The 14,211-nt window shown below is 45.8% G+C and overlaps 3 protein-coding genes across 6 annotated transcripts in view; 2 read left to right on the forward strand and 1 right to left on the reverse strand.

Moving 5' to 3' along the window:
* Nucleotides 1–14,211, reverse strand: part of LOC136572294 (zinc finger protein 665-like) — a 343,948-nt gene that overhangs the window by 222,861 nt on the left and 106,876 nt on the right. The window lies entirely within an intron of this gene.
* Nucleotides 1–14,211, forward strand: part of LOC136572293 (zinc finger protein 420-like) — a 282,528-nt gene that overhangs the window by 91,042 nt on the left and 177,275 nt on the right. The gene's annotated exons all lie outside the window — the stretch shown is intronic.
* Nucleotides 1–14,211, forward strand: part of LOC136572292 (zinc finger protein 850-like) — a 722,303-nt gene that overhangs the window by 50,208 nt on the left and 657,884 nt on the right. The gene's annotated exons all lie outside the window — the stretch shown is intronic.

The following is a 14,211-nucleotide window of genomic DNA, read 5'->3' on the forward strand; positions in this document are numbered from 1 at the left end:
ATATTTGGGGATAGTCCCGGGTATGAACCATCTCTGTCTCTGCGTATCTCCAAGGCAGTATAATGTACCCGGGGTGGAGTCTTCATCTACCCAGTAACTTCATACCGACCAGAATATTTGGGGATAGTCCCGGGGTGCTGAACCATCTCTGTCTCTGCGTATCTCCAAGGCAGTATAATGTACCCGGGGTGGAGTCTTCATCTACCCAGTAACTTCATACCGACCAGAATATTTGGGGAGAGTCCCGGGTGCTGAACCATCTCTATCCCTGCGTATCTCCAAGGCAGTATAATGTACCCGGGGTGGAGTCTTCATCTACCCAGTAACTTCATACCGACCAGAATATTTGGGGATAGTCCCGGGTGCTGAACCATCTCTATCCCTGCGTATCTCCAAGGCAGTATAATGTACCCGGGGTGGAGTCTTCATCTACCCAGTAACTTCATACTGACCAGAATATTTGGGGAGAGTCCCGGGTGCTGAACCATCTCTGTCTCTGCGTATCTCCAAGGCAGTATAATGTACCCGGGGTGGAGTCTTCATCTACCCAGTAACTTCATACCGACCAGAATATTTGGGGAGAGTCCCGGGTGCTGAACCATCTCTGTCTCTGCGTATCCCCAAGGCAGTATAATGTACCCGGGGTGGAGTCTTCATCTACCCAGTAACTTCATACCGACCAGAATATTTGGGGAGAGTCCCGGGTGCTGAACCATCTCTGTCTCTGCGTATCTCCAAGGCAGTATAATGTACCCGGGGTGGAGTCTTCATCTACCCAGTAACTTCATACCGACCAGAATATTTGGGGATAGTCCCGGGTGCTGAACCATCTCTGTCTCTGCGTATCCCCAAGGCAGTATAATGTACCCGGGGTGGAGTCTTCATCTACCCAGTAACTTCATACCGACCAGAATATTTGGGGAGAGTCCCGGGTGCTGAACCATCTCTGTCTCTGCGTATCTCCAAGGCAGTATAATGTACCCGGGGTGGAGTCTTCATCTACCCAGTAACTTCATACCGACCAGAATATTTGGGGATAGTCCCGGGTGCTGAACCATCTCTGTCTCTGCGTATCTCCAAGGCAGTATAATGTACCCGGGGTGGAGTCTTCATCTACCCAGTAACTTCATACCGACCAGAATATTTGGGGATAGTCCCGGGTGCTGAACCATCTCTGTCTCTGCGTATCCCCAAGGCAGTATAATGTACCCGGGGTGGAGTCTTCATCTACCCAGTAACTTCATACCGACCAGAATATTTGGGGATAGTCCTGGGGTGCTGAACCATCTCTGTCTCTGCGTATCTCCAAGGCAGTATAATGTACCCGGGGTGGAGTCTTCATCTACCCAGTAACTTCATACCAACCAGAATATTTGGGGATAGTCCCGGGTGCTGAACCATCTCTGTCTCTGCGTATCCCCAAGGCAGTATAATGTACCTGGGGTGGAGTCTTCATGTACCCAGTAACTTCATACCGACCAGAATATTTGGGGATAGTCCCGGGTGCTGAACCATCTCTGTCTCTGCGTATCCCCAAGGCAGTATAATGTACCCGGGGTGGAGTCTTCATCTACCCAGTAACTTCATACCGACCAGAATATTTGGGGATAGTCCCGGGTGCTGAACCATCTCTGCCACATTGCGATGAGTTTCATCCCTGCGTTACATTTCAGATTTACCTTTTTCCCACGCCAGCAGTTTGTTAATCTCCTCTAGTAGGAGGTGGGTCACCTCGCCAGCGCTGCACTATATAGAAGACGTGCCACTGCCACCTTTTCTGGCAGCTTTAGCTGCAGGTCCTCTACACCCGAGGATACACACTAGTGGCGCGTCCACCAAGCTAATCTGAAGTACAGCACTGATCAGAGCGATCACTTGGGCATCGCCATACCATGTGGATGAGTCCCACTGATTGTATACAGAGGATCATTTCTCATTCCAGTATTGTGTAGGAAGGCTGCGGTATACTCTATGCAGTAGGGATGTCCGTGATAAGCCATGTGATTCGCTGATTGAGGGGGTTCTCTGCAGTGTCTCATCCCACTGTGTATCTTCTATAGGGCCCAGGTCTGCCTCCCATTTCCTTTTAATCACATCTGGGTTTCGGTGATTTAATTGATTGTGTATTTAAGTGATATTTTGCCCACTGTACGCCGTGCCGATAATGTCAGCTAAAATCAGAGACTTTTATTGGTGTGGAGTTCACTAACAAGTATCTGTAGAATTGGGGCTGTGGTATATCAAATTCAGCCCGCAATTGTTCAGATGTTTTGAGCTCACCATTCAATGGAATTTGGGTCATCCTTTCTACACCCCCAGTTTTCCACCCTTCAAACCCCTCCAGCTTATGCATTTCAGGGAGCCATATGGAGTCCCGATGGACGGGTATTCATACATTCTGCAGCCTCCATCAGTTGGCTGACTCCACCAGACTTGATGCATGAGTGAGATTGTGGGGAGCACTTTAGCATTACTCTACGAAATCGATGTGCCTCTAAGGCCAAAAGCAGATGCGTATCAGGAAGATATGCCTTTAGCAGCTGACGGGTAACGTCTTGTTCATCCTCTGCATCCCATCCCCTAAAATGCTGAAACCGTGAGGCCAAGAAGTATGCCCATGGGTTGGGCACCACCAGACTACGCTCCCCTTTCGGTTTGTATAGTGCCTCCAGTTTTATCCTGGAAACGTACTTCCTCATATAAGATCTCGAAATAGTCTGTTCACCCTATAAAAGAAGCCTGGGACCATCCACTGTGGGGATTATGTTTAGTAATTGTGGCATCCACATCCTTTTCATAGGATTTGCTCTTCCTATGACAGAGGGGCCACACCAAACATCCAGCTTTGGTTTAAATGTAGCTAGTAATGGGTCTAGAAGTGATTTATAGTAGTCAGACAGTTCTTGTTACTCACATACATATATGTAGAAATAGGTTTACAGAGTAATGGGCTTGCGCCATATGGATACTTAAATCTGAGTGTAGACCATAGTCATTCCTTATATGTAAAGCTGTTTGTAGCAAGCTCCTTGCATTTTCCAGAAGCAATAACATATTGTCGGTGTCATGTACAGGCAGGGAGGAGAGAGAAGGGACGATGCCTGTGGATCCTGCCTCTGTCCTTCATCACTCTAGCGGTATTTCAAGCTTGAAGTCATTAGAATACAGGCTGATTCGTACCCAGCTTTCCCGGGCTTCTGCACGCATGTAAAGTGAAAGCTTAAATCCTCCACCTGATCCGTTCTAACGCACTCCAGAGCTCTGCAATACTCATACAAGTAAATGCTGCCACCGCCAGTTTGTTATTGGTGAACTGGACCCCGATTTGTGAATTATGAACACAATCTTCGGTGTATGATTTTGTTTTTAACGCGGACAAGGCTTAACGGATAAAGTGTAGCTTTATTCTAGAAAAGGTCTAGCAGTGCAAGAATATCGTATGCACAGAAGATATGCAAAAAGGTGGTTACAAAGGAGGTAAGGAATACAGTAGGATTTAATAAATAAAAGAAAGATGCTGGATTTGGATATTGGTCCAATGTTGCAATATGTACAAAGTCACTGAAGCAAATGGGACAGCCTTGTGCTGAGGGCGTGCACACCTTCTCCCCGCCCCCTCTGAGGTCACACAGAGAAGGGAGGGTTGGATTTGTAGGAACTATGAAAAATCCTCATTCCCTACTTTCAGTCATATCTCCGCACGAGTTTATCTGATCGGGAATATAGACCTGGCATATTTTTAGTCATGCTTTTACCTATCGAGCCCACACATGGGCGTGTTCAAACCTATATTTTCCCAGATAAGCGATTTTGGGTGTTCTGGGCCTCGGACCTCAACACGTGTAGATGCGTGTAATGCGGCTGGCCTGTTTGATTCTGCAAAAATATAATTCACATCGATCTTGGACCTATAGATCAGTCATAGTTTTCACCTTACATGTTCCCCTTTGTCTTGAGTGCATTTACTTTGTTAACTTTTGGAGCCAAAAATTCTATCAGGTCTAGGGGGCGGAGAAGTTACTGGAATGTGAAGGATTTTCCTGTAAGGGCTGCTATACATCGCAGACCCCCTAGAGGGGTTGTGACAGTCTTTGCTGAAGCCTACTTCAATGTCCCCTTTCAGCACTCAGTTGGCATAGAGTGCTATTATTCCTCTTTTCAGTTTCTCACAAAGCCCTTTATGTTTGAGCATGCCTGAATTATAATTGACAGCAGTTCAGTTGCTAAGGCAAAAATAATAAGGGGGAAAGTTGCTGACAACGTTATCTTCCAAAAAGTCAAAGAGAAAACAAGGGGATCTGTTATCTTGGACCTAATTCTTTACCAACAGGGAGGGAATGGTTGAGGGAGTAAGGGTGTCCGGGACCTTAGGAGGCAGTGATCATTATATCCTTGGATGTTGGATAACAAGAGAAGGAAGACCTGAGAAGACTCAGACCTCAAGGTTGGATTTCAGAAAGGCAGATTTCAATGAACTCAGAAAGAGGAAGAATCCAACGGCTGGATGTTCTTAAGGACAGAAATGTCCAAGAAGGTTGGAAATATTGTGGAATGAGATTCTCAAAGCACAATCGTTAGCAATCCCTAAAAGAAGGAAGAATGGGAAGCATTTAAAGAGACCCGGATGGATGAACACAGAACTTACACACATGTTAAAGAGGAAGAAAAATATGTTTATCAAATGGGAAGAGGGGGAAATATCTAAGGAAGAATATAATGGGGTCTGCAGAAACTGTAGGGCAAGTGTCAGAAAAGCTAAAGCTGATAATGATTTGAGGCTTGCAAAAGAGCCAAAAAGCAATAAAAACAATTTTAAAAAACTTTAAAAAATATGCTATTGGATGCTTACAAGATGAAAATGGTGAATTGGTTAAGAATGATGAGAAGAACGAACTTTTAAATTCGGATTTTGTATCTGTTTTCTCTCAGAAAGTAGATGTAACATCAGCTGATCTTCCTTGTGCTATTGGGGGAATAAAACAATGCAGGCTATCTGTAAGCAGAGAGATGGTGAGGGAACACTTAGCTAACTTATATGAATTCAAGTCTCAAGGTCCAGATGAATTACATCCTAGGATACTAAAGGAAGCAGCAGAGGTAATTACTGAACCACTCACCATAATCTATGAAAATTCTTGGAGAACAGGAGAAGTCCCAGAAGATTAGAAAAGGGCAAATGGTATCCTAATGTTGAAAAAAGGGAAGAGGGTGTGATCTGGATCATATTTTCCTCCAGCAGGTTTCAGGGTATTCTGTAGCTTCCTAATTGTATAGTGTGCACACATAATGAAAGAAACCAGTCAGACACAAGTCATCAGCCTTGAATCTCAACCAGCTCTCTCTCGAGCTACAGAGCCTCAGGTCTTTATTGTAACACATGATACCTGCCCTTTATGGGCGTGCAACAGATTACATCAGTAACATATACATATTCTTATTCGCTAGGTTATATAGAATTCCCCACCTCCCCTTCCCACACCTCTCTCAAGTCCAGTGTGTAAGCCAGTCTTTGTTCTATCAACATGTGGTCAGTTAAAACAGCTCTTTGTTCCAGAAGTTGGAGAGTGGGGGAGGGCCTGGATACTCTTCTTCAGTATTGGAATGTGACTTAACTCTTTAAGAGGCTGCTTCTGGAACTTTGTATTAGGCTAACATTATACCACACACACATCTTTCACCAAGCCATTGTCCAGCAATTACTATAATGAAATTATGCAGCCATTAGCCTCTAAGAGTTAAAATCACTACAGCTGCGTAATACATCTAGTTTATTACAAATCAATAGACATTTTACGCTAACTAATTATCATGTCTACTACAGGTGGATCCAGGAAACTACAGGCTGGTGAGCCTGACTTCTGTACCAGGAGAGATCTTTGAACAAAGTATTAAACAGCATGTATGCAAGTACTTGGATGAGAATGGAGTAATTAACCAGAGTCAGAATGGGGTTGTAACAAACAAGGTATGACAGACAAATCTAATTTCCTTCTATGACAGAATCGCCAACTGGGTTGATCAGGGAAATGCGGTGGATATAGTATATCTTGACCTTAGTAAAGCATTTGACAAAGTATCTCATACCATACTTATTGAAAAATGACCAAATCTGGGATTGACAAGGCAACTGTTAGGTGGATTCACAACTGGCTGAGTGATCGTACTCAAAGAGTGGTCATAAATGGCTGCACATCCAAGTGGAAGAATATATCAAGTGGGGAACCACAAGGCTCTGTCCTAGGCCCAGTGTTAGTCAACATTGTTATAAATGATCTGGAGGAGGGAATTGATGGGAAACTGATCAAATCTGCCGATGACACAAAGCTAGGAGGGATAGCTAACGCTAGGGAAGAGAGCGAGCGTATTCAAAAAGATCTAGAAAAGCTTGAACAGTGGGCAGCAACTAACAGAATGGTATTTAACAAGGAGAAATGCAAAGTCCTACATCTGGGCAAGAAAAATGAAGAAAGCACATACAGAATGGGAGGAATTGGGCTAAGCAGCAGCACATGTGAAAAAGACTTGGGTATACTAATAGATCATAGACTGAACATGAGCCAACAATGTGATGCAGCAGCCAAAAAGGCAAACACAATTTTGGGATGTATTAGGAGAAGCATAGAGTCTAGATCACATGAGGTCATTATCCCCCTCTACTCTTCCTTAGTCAGACCTCATCTGGAATACTGGGTCCAGTTCTGGGCGCCGCACTTTATACAAGACATAGACAAACTGGAGCAAGTTCAGAGAAGAGTTACCAAGATGGTGAGCGGTCTGCAAATCATGTCCTATGAGGAACAGTTAAAGGATCTGGGAATGTTTAGCAGAAGAGAAGGCTGAGAGGAGACTTAATAGCGGTCTACAAATATCTGAAGGGCTGTCACAGTGCAGAGGGATCAGCCCTATTCTCATCTGCACAAGGAAAGACTAGAAGCAATGGGATGAAACTGAAAGGGAGGAGACACAGATTAGATATTAGACAGTGAGGGGATCAATGAGTGGAACAGGTTACCACGGGAGGTGGGGAGTTCTCCTTCAATGGAAGTGTTCAAACAAAGTCTGGACAAATATCTGTGATGATTTGGAGAATCCTGCACTGAGCAGGGGGTTGGAGTAGATTACCCCGGAGGTCCCTTCCAACTCTACCATTCTATGATTCTATATCAGCACATTCAGGCTGTCTGTATGGCATCCATGTTGTGTATAGATAGTTAAAATTAGTAATTGTCAGGACCCTGGGAAAGCTGAGTGGACTCAATATTCATTTCCCCTTTCCGCCCCCTCGACTGCCAGGCCCTCTGATGTACATATGGCCATAGGAAGTCCTTTGTTCTGATGGCAATCAAGTTAGTCAGTGACAGGAGGATGCTAATTGACCCTTACTGATGTGGATAGACACCTTGGATAGTTCCCCTAGACATCCTGGTTGCTAAATTCACATCAGAAAGAAATCTCTTAGTATAGATTACGGGGTGTGTGAAGGTCGCACGCTGATATGAGTTAAACCGATATATGGCTGATGCTTTGGCGATACTTTCCAAGGATACTGCTATGTACGATATATCGGTAACATCGCTAGTGTAAGGCGATATAATATGGATTTGTCCTGCGGTCCGGTGACCGGATCTTCTTCCCTTTGTGTTGTACAGGATGTAGTTTTGCTCGCGGCACTAATGACCTTATAAACAAGTTCTAGAAACTTCTGGAAAGTGTCAGGTGACTCTCTGTGACCAATAAGGTTTGCTCCAGGCAAAACGACTCTCAGAATAGTGGGGTCTTCGGCCCCTCCTCCACATGGTCTTCGGCCCCTCCTCCACATGCTCTTCGGCCCCTCCTCCACATGCTCTTCGGCCCCTCCTCCACATGCTCTTCGGCCCCTCCTCCACATGCTCTTCGGCCCCTCCTCCACATGTTTGTTCATGGCGTTAGACGAGGCTCTGAACGCTGGCATCTAACGCCATGGCTGTGGGCGATGCCTTCTAAATGAGAGATGGAGGGCTGCGCTGAAGGCACGAAGGTCGCGTCCAGAAGAGGAGACGCCACATGTCGTGCGTTCAGCGTCTAACGGGAACGCAGTGCCCGCAGACAAGATAGGAGACCCATTTAACGCAATTACAATTGCGTTCGGGGCTCTGCGTTCGCGTTACCAGGCCCTGCATTGTTTACAAGTTGCCATGGAGACCGTTGGTCCCTCAGCGGCAACTTGAAAAAATGCAGGGCAGGCCGCCCCACAAGCACACAGATCACGCTCACATCCCGTCAGCTCCAGCGGCAGCTTCTGGCTTCCTTGTAGCTGGCAGGACCTTGTTTCAGTGTGATAATTGGATCATTAGATAACGATTATTGGGGCCGATGATAAAACACTTCTGTTCATAGACCTCACTGTAATTCTGTGTTTCATCTGTAATTGTTTGTTCTCATCTGTAACTTTAATCTATTTTCCTGTTATTAATAGTTATAAGTTAAACATAAATTCAACATTTTAAAGTTTTATAAGAAAACTCTAATTTTGTTGCTGATTGTTGCCTTAGTAACCGTAGACCTGTTTTATTTTTATACAACATTTAAAAAAGTCGATATTTCGAAATATCAATAGTTTTCGCCTGATATTTTACAATAATCGATATTATTTTCAGCGATAGTCGATACTATCGACTATCGATATTTTGTGTTGATGTCCCAACCTTAGGGGCGTGGGAAGGAGTATTCTGAGGGACCCTTTATAATTCAGGGTTACACAAACCCTGATTGACAGAGCATGGAGATATGCTGAGGCATAAGGACTATCTGATTTTGTTTCTAGGAACTCCGCGAATCAGACCCAACATCTGGTATCTTTTCTTTTTTTTATTATTTTCTTTCTGTTTATTGTAAAAGTCCTCTTTCTTATTATGTATACCTGTCTAACCTTTTACTCCCGTGTAACAGCCTTTTTTGTTTATCCTTTCTATATATATGTGTATAATTATAATCTACACTGCTAGTATTTTTCTAGAAAAAAATCTGCAATTTATTAGTGAAGCCTTGTCCTTTTTAAAACTGATCATAACTCGCTTGTGTTCATAATTCATAGTCTGGGTCCCAACTTAACTTAATAGCTGATGGTGGCAGTGTGTGGCATTGTAGAGTGCGGGAGCCATTACAATGGATCAGGGGGTGATTTGAGCTTTGGCATTCATGCAGAAGCCTTGGAAAGCTGGGTACAAATCAGCCTGTATTCTAATCAGTGTGCTCTAAGTATTCGATCTGTGAGTAGAGATGAGCGAACGTACTCGTAATGAGTACTTACGCACCCGAGTACCGCCATTTTCGAGTACTTCAGTACTCGCGCGTAAAGATTCGGGGGGTGCCGGGGGGCGGGGAGAGGCGCGGCGGTGCGGGGGGGAGCAGCGGGGAACAGGGGGGAGCCCTCTCTCTCTCCCTCTCCCCCCCACTCCCCGCTGCAACCCCCCTGCGCCGCCACGGCGCCCCCCGAATTTTTTCGCCCGCGTACGGAAGTACTCGAAAATCGCGTTATTCGGGCGAAAAAGGGGCGGGGCCGAGCACGTTCGCTCATCTCTATCTGTGAGTAATCGGGGGGCAGAGGCGGGATCAATAGGTATTGCCCCCTCTCTCTTCCAAGACAGGGGCACTCTAAAAACTATGTATAGATATATCAGGGATCAGTACAGAGATCACTTCCCTAATCTGTTATACCCAGGACTGTAAGTAGACGGCGCTCTAATAACTATGTATAGATATATCAGGGTCAGTACAGAGATCTCTCCCATCATCTATTATACCCAGGACTGTAACAAGGGGGCGCTCTAATAACTATGTATAGATATATCAGGGGTCAGTACAGAGATCTCTCCCATCATTTATATATACCCAGGACTGTAACAAGGGGGCGCTCTAATAACTATGTATAGATATATCAGGCGTCAGTACAGAGATCTCTCCCATCATCTGTTATACCCAGGACTGTAACAAGGGGGCGCTCTAATAACTATGTATAGATATATCAGGGGTCAGTACAGAGATCTCTCCTATTATCTATTATACCCAGGACTGTAACAAGGGGGCGCTCTAATAACTATGTATAGATATACCAGGGGTCAGTACAGAGATCTCTCCCATCATTTATATATACCCAGGACTGTAACAAGGGGGCGCTCTAATAACTATGTATAGATATATCAGGGGTCAGTACAGAGATCTCTCCTATTATCTATTATACCCAGGACTGTAACAAGGGGGCGCTCTAATAACTATGTATAGATATATCAGGCGTCAGTACAGAGATCTCTCCCATCATCTGTTATACCCAGGACTGTAACAAGGGGGCGCTCTAATAACTATGTACAGATATGTCCGTGGTCAGTACAGAGATCTCTCGCATCATCTATTATACCCAGGACTGTAACAAGGGGGCGCTCTAATAACTATGTATAATATATCAGAGGTCAATACAGACATCTCTCCATCATCTATTATACACAGGACTGTAACAAGGGGGCGCTCTAATAACTATGTATAATACATCAGGGGTCAGTATAGAGATCTCTACCATCATCTATTATACCCAGGACTGTAACAAGGGGGCGCTCTAATAACTATGTATAGATATATCAGGGGTCAGTACAGAGATCTCTCCCATCATCTATTATACCCAGGACTGTAACAAGGGGGCGCTCTAATAACTATGTATAATATATCAGGGTTCAGTACAGAGACCTCTCCCATCATCTATTATACCCAGGACTGTAACAAGCGGGTGCTCTAATAGCTATATATAGATATATCAGGGGTCCGTACAGAGATCTCTCCCATCATCTATTATACCCAGGGCTGTAACAAGGGGGCGCTCTAATAACTATGTATAGATATATCAGGGGTCACTACAGAGATCTCTCCCATCATGTATTATACCCAGGACTGTAACAAGGAGGCACTCTAATAACTATATATAGATATATCAGGGGTCAGTACAGAGATCTCTCCCATCATCTATTATACCCAGGACTGTAACAAGGGGGCGCTCTAATAACTATGTATAGATATATCAGGGGTCAGTACAGAGATCTCTCCCATCATCTATTATACCCAGGACAGTAACAAGGGAGTGCTCTAATAACTATGTATAGATATATCAGGGGACAGTACAGAGATCTCTCCTATCATATATTATACCCAGGACTGTAACAAGCGGGTGCTCTAATAGCTATATATAGATATATCAGGGGTCAGTACAGAGATCTCTCCCATCATCTATTATACCCAGGACTGTAACAAGGGGGCGCTCTAATAACTATGTATAATATATCAGAGGTCAGTACAGAGATCTCTCCCATCATCTATTATACCCAGGACTGTAACAAGGGAGTGCTCTAATAACTATGTATAGATATATTAGGGGTCAGTACAGAGATCTCTTCTATCATCCGGTGCTCTAGGTGCGCCGAGCGGCTGTGGAGAAAGTCAAAGCTGCCGGCAGACTTCCTCCACTTCAAATTCATGCTTAAAATGTATAACCTAGCCCTTCACCATGCCAAACAAGTTTATTTCACCTACCTTGTCTCCTCACTATCCCACAACCCCAAACAACTCTTTGAGACCTTCCACTCCCTCCTCAGCCCCAAGGAACAGGCCCCTGCGACAGACCTGACTGCCGGAGAACTAGCTGCCTATTTCAATGAAAAAATCGACCACATTAGAAAAGAAATCTCTGAAAGCTGCATGGTTAGCCCTGATCCCAGTTTCATCAGGACTGCACCCAGCACCTACTCACTATCTACGCTAGAACCAACGACAGAGGAAGAAGTCTCCAGGCTCCTTTCCGCTGCCCGCCCCACCACCTGCACTAGCGACCCTCTCCCCTCTCACCTCCTCCGCTCCCTTTCCCCAGCTCTCATTACTCACCTTACCACAATCTGCAACCTCTCCCTAACCTCTGGCACTTTCCCCTCCTCATTCAAACACTCCATTATATCCCCTCTGCTTAAAAAACCAACCCTGGACCTGACTGATGCTGCCAACTACCGACCCGTCTTAAACCTCCCCTTCATCTCCAAATTACTGGAACGCCTGGTCTACTCCCGCCTTACTCGCTTTCTCTCTGACAACTCGCTCCTCGACCCCCTCCAGTCTGGTTTCCGCTCTCTACACTCAACCGAAACTGCCCTTACAAAAGTAACAAATGACCTGATGACTGCAAAGTCGAGAGGTGATTACTCCCTACTAATCCTCCTTGACCTGTCTGCTGCATTTGACACTGTCGACCATAATCTCCTTCTCACTATGCTCCACTCTATTGGTCTAAAGGACACTGCTCTCTCCTGGTTCTCCTCCTACCTCTCTGACCGCTCTTTCAGTGTCTCCTTTGCTGGTTCTATCTCTGCTCCACTTCTTCTCACCGTTGGGGTACCCCAGGGCTCGGTCCTTGGTCCCCTTCTTTTCTCTATCTATACAGCCCCAATTGGACAAACCATCCACAGATTTGGCCTCCAATACCATCTCTACGCTGACGACACCCAACTATACACCTCCTCTCGTGAGATCTCTGGACCATTCCTCCAAAATATCACCGACTGTCTGTCCGCTGTCTCTAACACTATGTCCTCCCTTTTTCTCAAACTAAACCTCTCTAAAACTGACCTCCTTGTCTTTCCACCTTCTAACCGACCTCCCCTCAACATCTCCATTCCAGTGTCTGGCACCACCATAACCCCCAGACGGCATGCCTGATGCCTTGGGGTCACACTGGACTCTGACCTCTCCTTTACCCCCCATATCCAATCTCTGGCCCAAACATGCCACATGCACCTCAGAAATATTGCTATAATCCGTCCGTTCCTAACCACGGACACGCTAAAGACGCTCGTGGTTGCGCTCATCCACTCCCGGCTTGACTACTGCAACTCTCTACTCATCGCCCTCCCCCGCACCAGACTCGCTCCGCTCCAATCCATACTAAATGCAGCAGCTAGGCTCATTTTTCTATCCACCCGTTATTCAGACGCCTCTGCATTATGCCAGTCGCTGCATTGGCTGCCCATCCACTGCAGAACTAAATCTAAACTCCTCTACCTCACTCACAAAGCTCTGCATGGCGCTGCGCCACCATACATCGCCTCCCTCCTGTCAGTACACCACCATACATCGCCTCCCTCCTGTCAGTACACCACCATACATCGCCTCCCTACTGTCAGTACACCACCATACATCACCTCCCTACTGTCAGTACACCACCATACATCACCTCCCTACTGTCAGTACACCACCATACATCGCCTCCCTCCTGTCAGTACACCACCATACATCGCCTCCCTCCTGTCAGTACACCACCATACATCGCCTCCCTACTGTCAGTACACCACCATACATCGCCTCCCTCCTGTCAGTACACCACCATACATCGCCTCCCTACTGTCAGTACACCACCATACATCGCCTCCCTACTGTCAGTACACCACCATACATCGCCTCCCTCCTGTCAGTATACCACCATACATCGCCTCCCTCCTGTCAGTATACCACCCAGCCCGCTCACTCCGATCAGATAACACACTCAGACTAAACACTCCTGTAATACGAACCTCTCATGCTCGCCTTCAGGACTTCACTAGAGCAGCACCCATCCTCTGGAACGCTCTACCCCAAGGCATCCGGACAATTCCCGATGCACGAAACTTCAGATGTGCCTTAAAAACGCACCTCTTCAGGGAAGCATACCAAATCCCCTGACCTAGTCCCTCACCCCTCCCTATGGTGCTCCACCCTGTTTGCCTTCTGATAAATGATCTGCACATGAAATCCCCTATTGCCTGTGTTCCCCCCCCCCTCTGCACCTCCTGTACCCCCCCAACCCATTTGTGTCTAACCCAATGTACCTCACATTGTAATTGTTGTATTGTTTGCATTTATCCAGGCCTGAAAGCGCTGCGGAATAAGTTGGCGCCATACAAATAAAGATTATTATTATCATCTATTATGCCCAGGATTGTAATAAGGGGGTACCCTCTCCATCTGGGGTAAAGAAGGTTCAGATAAAATGTCTTCACTGTAAAAGCCATCAGGTCGCTGACTGACCTGAGATCTGGGGTTACTGAGCCGTCGTCACCTCTAGATAGACGGAGATCATTTCATGTAGGAAGACAGAAACCTGGCCAGATGTAGAATCCGTGGCTGGATGTTGGCCCCGTCTGGTGGCCACTTAGGGGGATCCTTTAG

The sequence above is a fragment of the Eleutherodactylus coqui genome, chromosome 7 (genome assembly GCF_035609145.1).
Source record: "Eleutherodactylus coqui strain aEleCoq1 chromosome 7, aEleCoq1.hap1, whole genome shotgun sequence".
Taxonomy (NCBI): Eukaryota; Metazoa; Chordata; class Amphibia; order Anura; family Eleutherodactylidae; genus Eleutherodactylus; species Eleutherodactylus coqui.